Raw genomic sequence first — 15,604 nt, forward strand, 5'->3', positions numbered from 1 at the left:
TAATCTAAGCTAGTCCCTTTGGAGCACAATGGCTTGAGTAGAAGTCCAGAACAACCACAAATCCAACGAGTCAACATCGTACACTACATATACCTGATCTATTGGGCTTGTCTCATACCCAGTAGTGGCTCGCCTATGCAATTCATGATTAGGACAATAAGAACAAGTTGTTAGGGTCTAACTCGAGCTCGCCCGTTCTTGTCAACTTGATCCAACTTTCGATTTTGTTCAAAAGTTGAAAAAATCTCCCTCTCATGCCAAAAATCTAATCGGGGCATTGGTGTTGATCCAACGACTTTCCCACTCTCCAGAATAGCTTGACCCATAGTACACCCAAAAAGAGTGTTGGCGAGAAAAGGAAACAACAACTTCATTTGTATGTAGGGACTGGTAGACATTACTATTATCTTCCTATGGAAAACATGTCCGAGTTTTGAATCTTTATGTCCAAACAATTTCCATGACTGATATTAATGTTTCTATTTAATATGTTGTAGGTACCAAACTCAGCTCGTCAAAGATATTATTGATGAGATTAGGCCCTACATCGTTTACTTCTATGGAGAACTCAGTTGGATTAGAGTCAGTCAAGTATAAAATCAATAATTTACTTTTAGGTGCTAGGGTGGATGATTTGCCCTTTATAGGAATATGGGCTATGGGAGGGATTGGTAAAACAACTATTGCCAAAGTTGTTCGCCAGAGAATCTCTCATGATTTTGAAATCAGCATGTTGCTTGAGAATGTTAGCGATACAGTTAAAAGAAGTGGTCTCATTCACCAACAAAGGGAAATTATTACGAGGATATTTGTGGGAGCGATTTTCGTCCCACAAGAATATTCGTCTAAGATTCTCCTTTCTTCTTCTTCGTCTCTTTCTCCCTGCAAAATAAATTAGAATAAGAGGACCACACCCAGGGGGTGTTGGCCAAAGGCCCTCCGATGCCTAAATTAGTTCAATTAATTCGTGGAGAAACAATAGCTAAGAAGGGTACGGAGTTGTATGTCTGGTGTGAATCGGGCGGATAGAGCGTTGTGTGGTGGCTGGAGCCTTGTGTGAGAGAGAGAAAGAGTATGGTAGCTAGGGTTTGTGAAAGATAATTTATGCCGAGTTTTAGAGAGGAATTTGGACGTACCTCAACCCTTATGCTTAGCCATGTATTTATAAGGGAATTTGGACGTACCTCAACCCTTATGCTTAGCCATGTATTTATAAGGGGCCTCGAAGGCTAGAGTTTCATAAGAATAATTCCACAGATGGAAAGGAATTATTCTTCCCTAATTTGGCGAGATTGGCTTAATTAAGGATTTGATTTAAATCAAATCCCTAATAAAGGTAAGAATCAAATAAATCCCAATTAAATCAGGTAACTCCCAATTATATGCAGTAACTCCCAATTAAATTGAGTAACTCCCAATTAGGTCAAATAATCCCAAAATGGAAGGAAAAATTTGACTTAGGGTTTTGCTAGAATTTGGTTCCCACTTCTGCATGGCGCATAGTGGCATGGAGGAGGTGTGAATTAACTGTTGGGTTGTCCAGCTGTAACTGGGCTTTTTCAGTGAGTTGGACTCCTTTTCCAGATTGGGTTCCCAATTAGAGTGGGCTTTTGACTGTTCTTGGAGTTGGGTTCACAGTAGGAATGGGCTTGTGATTCCTTCTTGACCTAGGATGCCCAACCTGTGTAAATGCAGGGGTTCTCTTCACACTTCTTCACGTCGCAAACTTAACTTCTCCACTTTCTAGCATGAGAGAGATCTTGGAGAATTTGTACTGCTTGTTGAAGAGAGGAGTTGCCGTGCATCCCAAGCGAAGTCGAGCACGTATATTTCTTTTCTTCGTCTTTTCTTCTTTTTTGCAATGAGGGCCAGCTGGGGGAAGCCCGGTTAGTTGTCTTCATGACAAGCGACGGTTGGCAGTGGACTACAGCTGTGGTGGAGCAGGTGTGCGCAAGTGGACCAGCTGCTGTCTATCATCGCAAGTCTGGGCTAAAGCATGCTAGGCATCATGCGTTGCAGACCATGTCAGCTGAGCGAGTATCAGGGGGAGGTTGATGGTCTGCCCCTTTCCTAAGATGTTGAGAGATGGAAGCAGAACGTTCTAGACTTTAATGATCTGCTTGCGGAACAGGAGGAGTGTTCTGCCGAACCCCCCTAAAAAAGGAAGGTTGATGTCAAATCTTCAAGAAATGGAGCTACAGCTTCGTGGGCGAAGAATGTATCTCCGTTGAGGGAGAAACCAAGGCTATCTTTTGCTGAGAAGACATAAGTATAAGCTAGTCCCCCTTCATCTACTAGGGTTAAGCATCTCGCTAGTACAGATAGCAGGAAGGTTGGGGGTATGCGCAGTGCTCAGGATATTCTACTCAAGTCTCCAGTTGACAAACTTGAAGACCATGATCTGCTCCTTGAAATAGTCTGTGCACAGTCTAGTTCACCTGCTGAGAGGCAAAAAGGTGTAGATGTTCCTCTTCAAAGGTCCGATCACCTGCATCAGTCAAATGATGGAGATCGAACTAGGAGGTCTGCTCATGATCCGACTGCTGAATCATAGGCAGTCAAGTGTGGAGTTGATTCAGCATTATTGAATCCTTTGGAGGTAAGGTTGGAGGAGGCTAAGAAGACGAGAGAGTCGTCTGCCTGAGCGAAGGGATCTTACGTAATGCCAACGGCTAACCCAGAGGTGGGCAAGTTCAATCATGTCAGAGATGTGGGCGTGTCTGATCTGCTCAAGATGAACTTTCTGTCAAGCTCGTCTACTTGTGTTGAGCTGGTTAATCACATCCGTCAGGGCGGCGATCTTGACACCTTCTTGAGTCTTTAATTCTTTGGAAAAATAAAGGGAAGCGACATTTCATCTGCTTCAAAAATGATTAGTTTTTGCTACTTAGACTATCTAGAACTCGTATATTGTTGCCCCTTCTTCTGCTTAGCTCAGCGAGTTGGAGAAGAAGAATGTTGAACTGGCCAGCAAGCTTTCTGCCAAGTAAACCTGTTATAAGAAGACGTCTGATTTGTGGGTGATGATCTCTGAGCTGAAAAGCAACCTTGCTGAGAAGGATTTTGAGCTTAGATCTTCTGCTGCTGACTTGGTTAGTCGAAATGATGCCTTCCTCCGTCTCGAGCGCAAGAATGTTGATATCTCCCTCAGCTATCACAAGCTTCTGGCTAGACTTCCCGCTCACCACAAGTCTGCCGAGAAATCTATTTTGAAGCCACCATAGATGCGTACAAGTTGGGTTACTTGCACTGCACAAATAAGATTGCTCCCTTCTATACAATTGAAAATGGTGACATCGAGGCACTTTGCCCGGACTCGTTCCTTGTGCAAAGTAAGTAGGTTAATGTTGTGAACATGGAATGGACTGAAGAGCAGGCGATAGCCGAAGAGGATGAAGCAGATGAGGATATAACCGATGAGATGGAGGTAGGTGTTGCAGAGCAGGCAGGTGGAGCTACTGAAGGCATAGCTGATTAGGCAGATGCTGAAGAGGCTGCAGATTAGGGGTTTCCTACTGGTGACTCAGAGTAGATGAAGACTTCTTTATTTTTTTTTTCAGTTTTTGTAGTTTGCTTTCTTGTTTAAAATAATTGGTCCTATTTGATCATCTTCTTTTGTTGAACTTGACCAGTTGGTCAGCATACTATGGAAATTTAGTTATTTTTTCAACTCCAATTTGCATATCGACTTGTGAACTGCTTGAGTAACCAGCCAATTGTGTGTCTCTCTTAGGAAATTTATGAGTGCCAGGGTCTCTCTTAAGGGACTCTGATAAGTCCATAAATATACTCATTTATGTACTCTTTTTACTTTGGTTTTGTAAGAGAATTAGATTTAAAAAGGGCTTATTACTTTATTTTTCTGATTTTCAGCTTTTCTGCGCTCTTAGAAGGTTTTTAAGGGAAAATCAACTTTTCGGAGGAATTTTAGCGCAAGACCAATTGGAGATGAAAGCTAACATCTTGAAGTTCAATCTATGATTTTTCTAGAATTTTCTACCGAGCCAATTGGTACAGTATTACAAGAAAAGTTAGCCCACGTGCAGACAGGACAGTTTCGTACATGTTACGTGAATGTGAAGAAACGGAAGCCTTTCCGAATTTTTCAAGTTACGTGCTATATATGGTTGGAAAGATAAGACATTTATCTTTCTAAAATATATTTTTAATGATTTTTCTACAAGGTCGAAGATCCCCAAATCGTGTGAACATTGGGCTGAGCTGTATTTCCCAGTGGAGTTAGGAATTGTGATTTTTACTTTCCTATTTGGATTCCTTGTTTACCAAGACTTCTCGGACGACTTTTCAGTCAATTTTAGGGTTTAGAACTCTGATATAAGTGATATAAAAGACGAGCCAAGGCCTGATAAAAAAGCATTCACGTCCTAAAGAGATCAACCGGGCAAGAGGAGAAAGCTGCGAACGAGTTCTTTCTTTTCCTTCCTTCTTTTAATTTTCAGTTCTTATGTATTTATTTTTGAGTTCATCCAAGACCATGAGTAACTAATTTCTTGTTAGTTAGGGCTTAATCTTGAAGCCCTAAACATGATTTCAATTTTATAAACAAGTTTAATGGATTTTTAGTTTCTACAAGCGTGATGATTTCGGTTTCTCTATGTTATGTGAATTCTGATATTTTGTTTCTTTGAGTAGCTGACTTAGAAGCATGTATTGGAATTAAATTGTTGTAGAACATAGGTCAATTGCCATATTGAATGTGTTCTTGTTTGCAACGAATAATTGGGTTAAGAACTAGTTATGAGAAATCGATTCTTGAATTCCTAATAACAAATGCCATGTTTTAGGGTTTTTGTGACACTCATATTCTCTTTGATCTTAATGGATTCTTGATTGTTAATTTGAGTAAATGCCATACTAGATTTCAATTAAGAATACACGTATTGATGTAAATGCCATACACTTTACATACACTTAAGAGAGAATCATACAACTCGAGTCAAATGCCATGATCTTGTTGTGAGTGTCGTCATCATATGCTTGCTAGAAATTGATTATCTATTGTTGTTTATGGATTGATTGATTGTTTGGAGGTGGATAGTAAGTCCTAGCTATTGTTCTTGATTGATTTTAAACCAATTTCTCTTAAACTCTAATTTAAATTCTCTTTTGTTTCCTTTTCCTTATTTTGTTTGATTCACAAAAACAAATCAAAACCCCCCTTGGTGTTGGCGTGTGTTTGGAAGTCCTTTGTTTTGATTTTCATTGCGTGACATTGATAAACATCTCTTTAGATCACAATCTCCGTGGGATCGACCCTTGCTTGCTTACTATACTATCATTTGATTTGTGCACTTGCAAGGTTTTAATATTGTTGTTAAAATTTACCAACAGACTCCGGGCATGTTTTGCATATCCTATAGGATGTTTTCCCTCAGGAAACTTGACAAGTGCTAGGGTCCCCCTTAAGGGACTCCGGGCATGTTCTGTGCATCCCGTAGGATGTTTTTCCTCAAGTTGCGACATGTTTAGCCTATGTCCAGAGACATATCGATGAGAGTGGCCTGTTTGACCTGCGTCTAGAGACGTGTCGATGAAAGTGGCCCGTTTGGCCTATGTCAGGAGACGTGTCATAAGTGTGGCCCGTTTGGCCAAATTCCAGAGACGTGTAGATAAGAGTGGCCCGTATGGCCTACATCTGGAGACGTGTGGATGAGGGTGGCCCGTTTGGCCTACATCCGAAGAAAATGCCTATTTGGCTTACGTCTAAAGATGTGTCGATGTGAGTGACCCGTTTAGCCTACGTCCAGAGACGTGTTGATGAAAGTATGAGGGCGGCCTGTTTAGCTTGCATCTAGAGACGTGTCAATAAGTGTGGCCCATTTGGCTTACGTTCGTAGACGTGTCGATTTGAGTGACTCGTTCGGGCCTACATCTGGAGACGTGTCGATGAGTGTGGCCTATTTAGCTAACGTCCGGAGACGTGTCGATGAGGGTGGCCCGTTTGGCCTACTTCCGGAGGCGTGTCGATAAGGGTGGCTCGTTTGGCCTACGTCTGGAGATATGACGGTGAAGGTGGCCTGTTTAGCCTACATCCGAAGATGTGTCGATGAGAGTATGGCCCGTTTGGCCTACATTCGGAGAGGTGTAGATGAGTGTGGTCCGTTTGGCCTACATCCAGAGACGTATCAATGAAAGTGGTCTGTTTGACCTACGTTCGGAGACGTGCCAATGAGAGTGGCCCGCTTAGCCTACGTCCAGAGGCGTGTCGACAAGAGTGGCTTGTTTGGCCTACGTCCGGAGGCGTTCCGATGATAATGGCCCTTTTGGCCTACGTTCGAAGATGTGTTGATTGCATTTGTGAACACTCCATGGAAAAGAAAAGCTTGGACTTATATTGATGTATGTGTGACTACATTGTTTTATTGAACAAAGAGATGAGTTGCAGGGGTCACATCAAAAGTAACTTGTCTTTAATTGAGGTAAGGGAGGCTTGGCCGCCTGCTTGGAGCTGAGCTAATAGGCGAGGAGCTTCGTGGATAGTACCTTCGAAAGTGATGGGCATTTCATTGTCTTGAAATTTTCATTCCTTAAAAGATGATGTCAGGATCATCTTCCATAACTGGGTAGCTGGTGATGGCTTGGGAGACAAAAGTCGCTTACTTTATCATTCTCTTCTACTCCTAGGTGGTTAGCTCGGGCTCTTAGAGTTGGCTAGGATCGTGCTGATTAGGGGTGGGCACGGTTCGGTTTGGACCGGTTTTTGCTTCAAATTAGAACCGATCCGGTACTATTTATCCGATTTGGTTCGGTTCAGTTTTAATTAAAAAATTTCAAAAACTGTCCGGTTCGGTTTGAACCGATTCTGATTTCGGTTCGATTTTGAACCAGATTAATACAATTCTAAACTGAAATATTATTTTTTTACTTGAAAATTAACAAATTATTCAATTTCATATAAAAAATAAATATGAAAGTTAGAAAAGAGAGATATTTTGACATTGAACTTGGATAAATTTTAGGTTTTTTTTAGTGAAATTAAAAATATAGCATTAAATATAAATATATATTAAAATTATATTTTTTTTTAATTTGACCGGTTCGGTTCTGCCCGGTTCGATTTTTGAAGACATGGAACCGAATTCGGAACCAGTCCAAACCGGTCCGGTTCGATTTTTGACCGGTTGTTGACTTTTTGGTCAACTCAGTTTTTTTCCGGTTTGGTTCGGTACGGTTCGGCTCGGATTTCCGGCTCACCGATTTGAGTGCCCACCCCTAGTGCTGATCCGTATGAATTTTTTCGTGAAGGCTCATTGGTAGTTGCATCACGATCCTTGATTTGCTAAATAGCCCTCCTTATGATAAATTCCGTGCAATGGCTATCTCTGACTAGTTCTTCGAGGTGCTTTTTCCAGGCGAAGCAGTCAATTGTGTAATGACCGTACCCTTCATGGAATTCGCAGTATCTACTAGTATCCTTCTTGGCTGGGTTTCTCTTTAAAGGCTGTGGTTTCTTCAACCAAGACATGTTATTTACTTAGGCCAGGATTTGGTGTACCGGGACAATGAACCTGGTGTAGCTCTCTGCTGTTGGAGCACCTCCCTGAGGCTGTATTCCACTATTGCCTTGTCTTTTATCCTGCTGTTCCTTTGGCTTGCCTGCTTAACCGGTTGATCGACTTGCTTGGCAGCCTTCTTTGCGGCGATCCGGTCATCGTCCCAATATGCGTAGTGCTCTGCTGTCGCGAAGACTTCTTCCAATGTTTGGCAGGGAGAGATGGTCAGCTCTCGATACAGCTCACACTCAGTTGGCAAGCCCGTCTTGAACGCCGATGACGCGATTCGATCGTCACATCTAATGATGTTTGCCCTTTCTGCTTTGAACCTCTTTGATGTAATCTCGTAGGGATTCATCGGACTTCTTGTGTAGGTTGAACAGGTGGTCATGGTTCTTCTTGATCCTCTGGTAAGAAGTGTATTCTTTGGTGAAGACGTAAGCTAGCTTCTTGAAGCTGCTGATCGACCCGAATGGTAGGGTGTATAACCAATCTTGGGCTGCTCCTTGTAAGGGCACATTAGCGTGTCGTTGGCTTTGTAGAGGATCATGACACTTTTGAAGTGTTTTAGATGGCTCTCAGGATCAGAATCCCCTTCGAAATACGTGAACGAAATCTTTGAGAATTGCTTTGGGGGAGCAGCCTGCCTCATTTCGGAGGTGAAAGGCGTAGAGTTTACTTGGTCCACCTCCCTGCGGAGAGCATCCTCAAAATTTCTGCCAATCTTTAAGCCTCAAAGTCGGTCATTTACGAGCTTCTCAAGGTCTTCTGTGCACATGGCTTGCCAATCACGTTGGCAACCTATGTGATTCGGGCGGGAATGGTTGACTTCCTCGTTGACTCGCAAAGGTCGACCTCCTTGGTTGCCTTGCCTGTGAGGTAGATGAGTGGATTAAGCTTGCGAAGGTCCTTCCATAAGTTGTCAATCGTTGCCTTCGTCACGCAATCGTTCACGGACTCGTGCCTCCTTTAAGCCTAGTCTTGAATGGATCGTCAACAGGCTCAGTGTACGGCTTGTAGATGTCTACATCTTGTCAGCACGATCTTGTTCTCTTCCCTGCCAGTTTGTCTTTGACTGACTAGTTTGGGATTTCTCAAAATGCTCGCCGGTATGCTCGCGGATCCTTCTCTCCTCGTCATGGGCTCCAAAGCTAGCCAATCACGTTGTTTTGATCATCGACCCTCGGTATGAGTTGATTAACCCATGAGTTAAGGTCCACCTGACTGTGCGGATCAGGTAGAGAGGTGTGCATTGGGCCTAATGGCATAGAGGCTAGGACTTCGTTAGTTATGTACACAGGTGCATACGTCAAGTATGGTTGCAGATGAAGGAGAGAATGGATTTTCTTGAAGACTGGGACGGCGTCGAAGTAGTCATGGGACTGTGCAGCAAATCCGGCAGCTGAGTAGTGTAGTTACTACTGTGTTTGAACAGCAGGATACCGAGGCAGAGCAGCTCTGGCAGCCGACGCTTGCGGGTGCAAGGCTGTGGAGGTCACGGGGCCATGTGGCGGCTGTCCTGCAATTCCAGCAGCTGTCTGCAGTGGCCGTTATGTAATTCTAGCAACTGTGTACAGCGGCTATTCTGCAATTCCAGTAGCTGGAGGTGGCTACACAGCGTTAGGAGGCGACTGCAAGGTGTTTGTGAAAGAGAGAAAGAGTATGGCAGCTAGGGTTTGTGAAAGATAATTTCTGCAGTGTTTCAGAGAGGAATTTAGATGTACCTCAACCCTTATGCGTAGCCATGTATTATAGGGGGCCTCGGAGGATATGGTTTCAGAAGAATAATTCCACATATGGAAAGGAATTATTATTCCCTGATTTGGCGAAATTGGCTTAATTAAGGATTTGATTTAAATCAAATCCCTAATTAAGGTAAAAATCAAATAAATCCCAATTAAATCAGGTAACTCTCAATTAAATTGAGTAACTCCCAATTAGGTCAAACAATCCCAAAATGGATGGAAATATTTGACCTAGGGTTTTGCTAGAATTTGGTCCCATAATATTGATGAAAAGAATTGAAATATTTCATGTTGATGAAGCATCCACAATGATTGGAAGGTTACTTTGTGACAAAAAGGTTCTCATTCTCGATGATGTGACCCACTCACACCATTTAGATTGTTTGGTTGGAACAGACCATTTAGCTTATTTGGTTGGAAAGCAAAAGCAGATTGGTTCTGGGATTAAAGTCATTATTACAACTAGAAATTAGCATTTGTTAATTGAACATGGAGTGAAGAGAAGATTTTCGGTCCAACAACTAAATTATAATGACTCTCTTCAGCTTTTTAGTTGGAAAGCCTTTGGAAAAGTCCAGCCTGACAAAGATTATGTTGATTTGTCTAGTTGTGTTGTGAGGTATGTTGATGGTCTTCCATTAGCTCTTAAAGTTTTGAGTAACTTTTTTGCGGGATCTGGCTGATCTGGTATGCCTTGAAGGTTTTTAATAAGAGATGGGCATGCTAAAGGTATGTCTTCATGAAGGTGTACTTGGCATTGAAGTCTTGGTTGACATAATGGACCACGAGTTGGGAGCACTGAATATCTATATTTGTTGGGCCCTCATCTCCTGGGCGAGTCAAAGGCCAGCCAGGAGTGCTTTGTATTCGGCCTCATTGTTCGAGGCGTGGAATTTAAAGCGGAGAGCGTACTCGAGAGTAACATGGTATGGAGAAAGAAGGACCAGGCTTTAAGGACCCGCCCCGAATTTTCTCAAAACCCGAGACGAACCCTTTGGAATTCCTGACATCACTCCGATGTCAGACCCGATCACTAAAGACCGAGACTTCCTGCCGAAATTTCGGCAGAGTCTCCCCTATAAATTGGACATTTCCCAAAATTTCAACCTGCATAAAAACGCATTTAATATCACCAACGGGCAGCATGCACAATATAATCTCATGCAAATTCACATAAATGGCCTTCGGCCTTCCAATAATTCTCAACAAACTACCAAACAATTCAAGTACAAATTATACTAATATTTAGTCTGCGGCTGCACCTAATAACCTTAGGCTGCCTACGTACCCTCCTTGAGGGATCAAGCCACACGTAGTTCTTCCCTAAACCCAATTCCACACTTGGGCGATACCTTATATCATTTCTCTGTATTTCACATATTCTCCCCATACGCCGGTACAACCAACGCCACGTATGGGGTCTGTCTCAACGCCGGATAACCTACGCCACGTGAGACCTGCACATCATATCACATAACTCCCCATACGCCGGTACAACCAACGCCACGTATGGGGCCTGTCCCAACGCCGGATAACCTACGCCACGCGGGACCTCAATATCATATCACAAAGCTCCCCATACGCCGGTACAACCAACGCCACGTATGGGGTCTGTCGACACGCCGAATAACCTACGCCACGTGCGACCTCAACATAATATCACATAATCTCCCCGTACGCCGATACAACCAACGCCACGTACGGGGCCTGTCTCAACGCCGGATAACCTACGCCACGTGAGACCTGAACATCATATTACAAATCTCCCCATACGCCGGTACAACCAACGCCACGTATGGGGCCTGTCCCAACGCCGGATAACCTACGCCACGTGGGACCTAACTTTCACTTGGTGGTACTTGTAGAAATTCCAAAGTCTGAGGAGGTACCTAGAGTAGTGCGTATAGCACTCCAAACTGACATTCTAGACTCTGTTGTACCCTTGTACAACCACATAATTTATATAAATAATTCTAATATTGTGTAACCCTCCACAATGGTCTAGCACCCGATAATCCCCCCTTAAAAAGGTGAGATTACTCCGGGAGACTCACGGTCAACCAAGGGTCAAACTACTCTAACCCTGGTCAACCGGACCTGCAAAACCCACGACCTCCAATTTCCGATCCGGAAGTCCCTATGGGTTCTACCAGGTATAGGACACCTGTCCTGCAAGTTTGGTTCAGATCGGACGGTCGGATTGCTCACGATCGCACGATCTGACGGTTAATATAAAATATAAACTTAAAATTATTATTCGGAACATCCGGGGCTCCGATTCACGATCCGTGAATTCCTACACGATCCTAGAATTACCTAGATTAACATATATTAAATTTGGGACCATCCGACGGTCCCAACCTATCGAACCCGGATAACGCATAATATGCGATTATCCGTTCGATAGTCAAACGACGTCCGAATTGAGATCCGCGAAATCCTACGCACTCGTGACGACCTAAGGATCTCATCGGAACACATCGCTACTTTTTATACAGTGCCCACGCTCCGCCGCACGCGCCGGCAGCGCGTGGGTGCCCAAAGCGATAACGCTTCGCCGGAAAATCTCAACATCTCGGCTCCAAACTCCTACCCTAGGTATAACACCCTATTTGGAGCCACTTTTGTTCTTGGACCTACCCCAAAAAGTGGCCGGAAATGCCTGATCACGGCGGCCGAAGTTTCGGCCGACTTTCAATTCGAAAATTGAGTTGCCTACGCTAAGAATCGATCTAATCCTACCCAACCATCAGCTAGAGTAGCTCGAGAGCTTCAAAATCCATACCTGGGTCGACGGATTTGGTGGCCGGAGGAGGGAGATCGACGGCGTTGAAGTTCCGGCGACATCCGGGCGAAAATCGCCATTTTCCGGCGGCTGGAGCGGCGGCCGATGGCGGGGATGGCCTGGGTCGTGACGCCGAGGTCGAGCCGGTTCTTTTGACACCGGCCCCGTCCGCAGCCGCGGCCGGTGGCCGGAGTTACGAAGAGAGAGAGAGGAGAGGTCGACGGGAGAGAGAGAGAAGTCGCGGGAGAGAGAGAGAGAGAGAGAGAGAGAGAGAAAGAGAGAGAGAGAGAGAGAGAAATCTGATTTTATAAAAAATCCCATTTCGAAATATTTACGGTTGTGCCACTAGACTTCTCTTGACCATATCTCTCTCGTTACAACTCCGATTCGAGCCCACTACGTGTCTATGAACTCGTCTCAGTACGACCTATCCAAAAATATAAGTCGCGGTCCCAAACTCTCTCCGGTTAAAAATATGACTAAAATACCCTTAAATAATTAAATAATTAAATGAGGGTAAAATTTGGGGAAATTTGGGGTCGGGGTGTTACACAGGCCTGCCCCACAGCCCTGGACATTTTCAGATCCGTCAACATGGAGTGTCCAAAGGGGTTGGTTAGGATCGAAACTGCCCTCACCAGCGATGTGGACGAGGGTTGGGTGGGTGTTGGCCTCGGTAGGGACAGCGCAGGTAGCCACAACCTGGGGTGCTGTAAATTCAGATAGGAAATCGCCTACAGCTTGCCCTTTAGTGGCCGACCGTGGTTTAAAGTGGATATCAAACTCCCCAAGCTCAATAGCCCACTTAACCAATCTACCAGATGTCTCCGGCTTCTGTAATACCTACCGTAATGGCAGGTTTGTGAGGACATGAATCGTGTGGGCCTGGAAGTAGGGTCGAAGGCATCTGGCTGAAATGACCACGGCGAAGGCCAGTTTCTCTATGTTCAGGTCTTGAACCTCAGCATCCTACAAAGCTTTTTGCTTATGTAGTGTGCTAGGTGTTCGGCACCGTCATGTGGCCGAATTAGCACGGAGCTAACTGCAGTGTTGGATACCGAAAGGTAGATCATGAGGGTTTCGCCAGGCTCATGTATGGATAAAAGGGGTGCCTTGCTCATGTATGCCTTGAGGTTCGTGAAAGCCTTTTCACATTCTGGGGTCCAGGTGATGTTGCGTTTGTTGCCTTTGAGATCTTTGAAGAAGGGGGCACAATGATAAGTGGCCTTAGAGATGAATCTGGTGAGGGCTGCCACACGTCCAGTAAGGCTTTGGATGTCCTTCACTGTCTTTGATACATTCATGTTCAAGATGGCTTGAATTTTCTCGGGGTTGCCTCAATGCCACGCTGGCTAATCATGAAGCCGAGGAATTTTCCTGAAGCAATGCCAAAGGCATACTTCGTGAGGTTAAGTCGCATGTTGTGCTGCTTCAGTACCTCAAACATAGTAGATAGGTTGGGGATGTGCTGGTCAGCGGTGCGACTTTTGACTAGCATGTCATCGACATAAACTTCCATAGTGTTGCCAATCAGTGGGGCAAAAAGGCTATTCACAAGGCATTGGTACGTAGCTACGAAATTTTTGAGGCCGAAGGACATCACTTTGTAGCAGTAAAGGCCACGATGGGTGATGAAGGATGTGTGGGCCTGGTCGTCTGGGTGCATGAAGATCTGTTTGTGTCTAGAGTAACCATCCATGAAGCTGAGAAAGGCGTGGCCTACCGTGGCATCCACAAGCTGATCGATTCAGGGTAGAGGGAAGCTGTCCTTCAGACATGCACGATTCAAGTTGGTGTTGTCGACACACATACACCAACCCTTCTTCGGTTTGCGTACGATCACCACGTTGGCCAGCCATGTGGGATAGTCTACCTCTTTGATGAAACCAATACTTCAGAGTTTCTCCACCTCCACTTTCATGGCCACGTATCATTCTAGATCGTAGGCACGACGCTTCTGCCGAATGGGTCAGACCGCGGGGTTAATGCCAAGCCGGTAGGAGATGAGATTAGGTGAAATGCCTGGTATATCATTGTAGGACCAGGCGAAGACTTCTGAGTTGAGGTAGAGAAAGGCAATAAGGGCAAAGCGAAGGTCAGGGGGAAGGGAGGTGCCGATTCGTACCTGCCAATCCGGAAAGTCATCATGAAGGCAGATAAGTTCAAGGTCTTCCATGAGTTTGCCCTGGGGGGTGGTGGATTCTTCCCTAGGGTCCTCAGGGAATTCAGTGCCAACTCAAGGAAGCGGTGGAGCTGTAGCGACCGAAAGAGCTTCATGTCGCGGGGGGCGAGTGACGGATTTGACTACCGAAGCGTAGCAATTTCGAGCCCCTAGTTGGTCCCCGAGCAGCATGTCTGTGTCATGGGGAGTGGGGAACTTTAGCAGCAGCACGTGTGTGGAGATGAAGACCTGCATTTGTGCCAGGAGGGCACCCGAGGATGACGTTGTAAGTCATAGGGCAGTCGATGATTAGAAAGGGGGCAGTGATCGTGGCCTGTTGGGGTGCCGAGCCAATAGAGATGGGGAGATGGATGCTTCCAATGAGTTGGACCACATCGCCAGAGAAACTTATAAGGGGGTTGATACTACGGTTCAGCAGATGGTCAGGGGTCTGGAGTTGGTTGAATGCCTCGGAGAACATGGCACTGACCAAGCTACCGGTGTCAACCAGGATGCACCCGACATTGAAGTTAGAGATGTCTGGCCGAATGATTAGTGAGTCGTCATAGGGGTATATGACGCCATGCTCTTCTTCCTCGTTGAAGGTGATGGGGGGCCAGCCACTTCTTGAGGCCTTCGGCATGCGCCCGTGCTCAATGCTGAAAACCTGATGCGCATAGGAAGATAGGACATAATGCTTGATGGAGTTGTTGGAAGTTCCTGCCAGGGTAGGGTCGCCGCTGATGGTAGAGATCATGTTGATTTGGCGTTTGGGGGGGTTTGGGGGAGGTGGAGGATTGTGGATGTACACATCCAATTTCCCTTCGCGGATGAGCCCTTCAATAATGTTGCGCAAAGCGATACAAGATTCTGTATCATGGGCATTGAATTGGTGAAAGCAGCAGAAGATGCCAGTGTTTGGCATAGGCTTGTTAGTGGGTCTTCGGGGATGAGGTTTAGGTATGATAGGTGCCTCATTGACCAACACACTCTTGTAGGTGGTGTTTAGTGTGGTAAAGACCTCGAACTAAGGCTTAGGCTCAAAGGGTAGCAGGGCATGATCATGTGTCTTCGGGGGGTTACTGCCTCTGGAGGGGTGATGATTGGAGTGTTGACCGCGCTTCCTATCGCTGAAGGCATGTGAGTAACTATCCTTTCTCTTGGGGTTTTGGCCACCCTGGGAGTCAGGAGTAGGAGAATAATGGTTCGATTTGGTGGGAGTGGGGGTTGGGGCCTGTGGAGGGTCGTCAAAGGTGATTCGTGACAAATTGGCTGGGCCACGCTTGGAGTTGAAATACTCGGCTTTGGCATGGATGGCTGCCTGCTTCATGAGTTCAGCATACATGTTCCATGGGTTGCTGTGGACTAGGTAACGAAAGTTGGATTCGCGGAGACCACT

At 45.2% G+C, this 15,604-nt stretch overlaps 1 pseudogene; it reads left to right on the plus strand.

The window, feature by feature from the left end:
- On the plus strand, positions 560-9,942 carry LOC109950355 (annotated as a pseudogene).

This window comes from Prunus persica, chromosome G7, assembly GCF_000346465.2.
Source record: "Prunus persica cultivar Lovell chromosome G7, Prunus_persica_NCBIv2, whole genome shotgun sequence".
In the NCBI taxonomy this organism is placed as follows: domain Eukaryota; kingdom Viridiplantae; phylum Streptophyta; class Magnoliopsida; order Rosales; family Rosaceae; genus Prunus; species Prunus persica.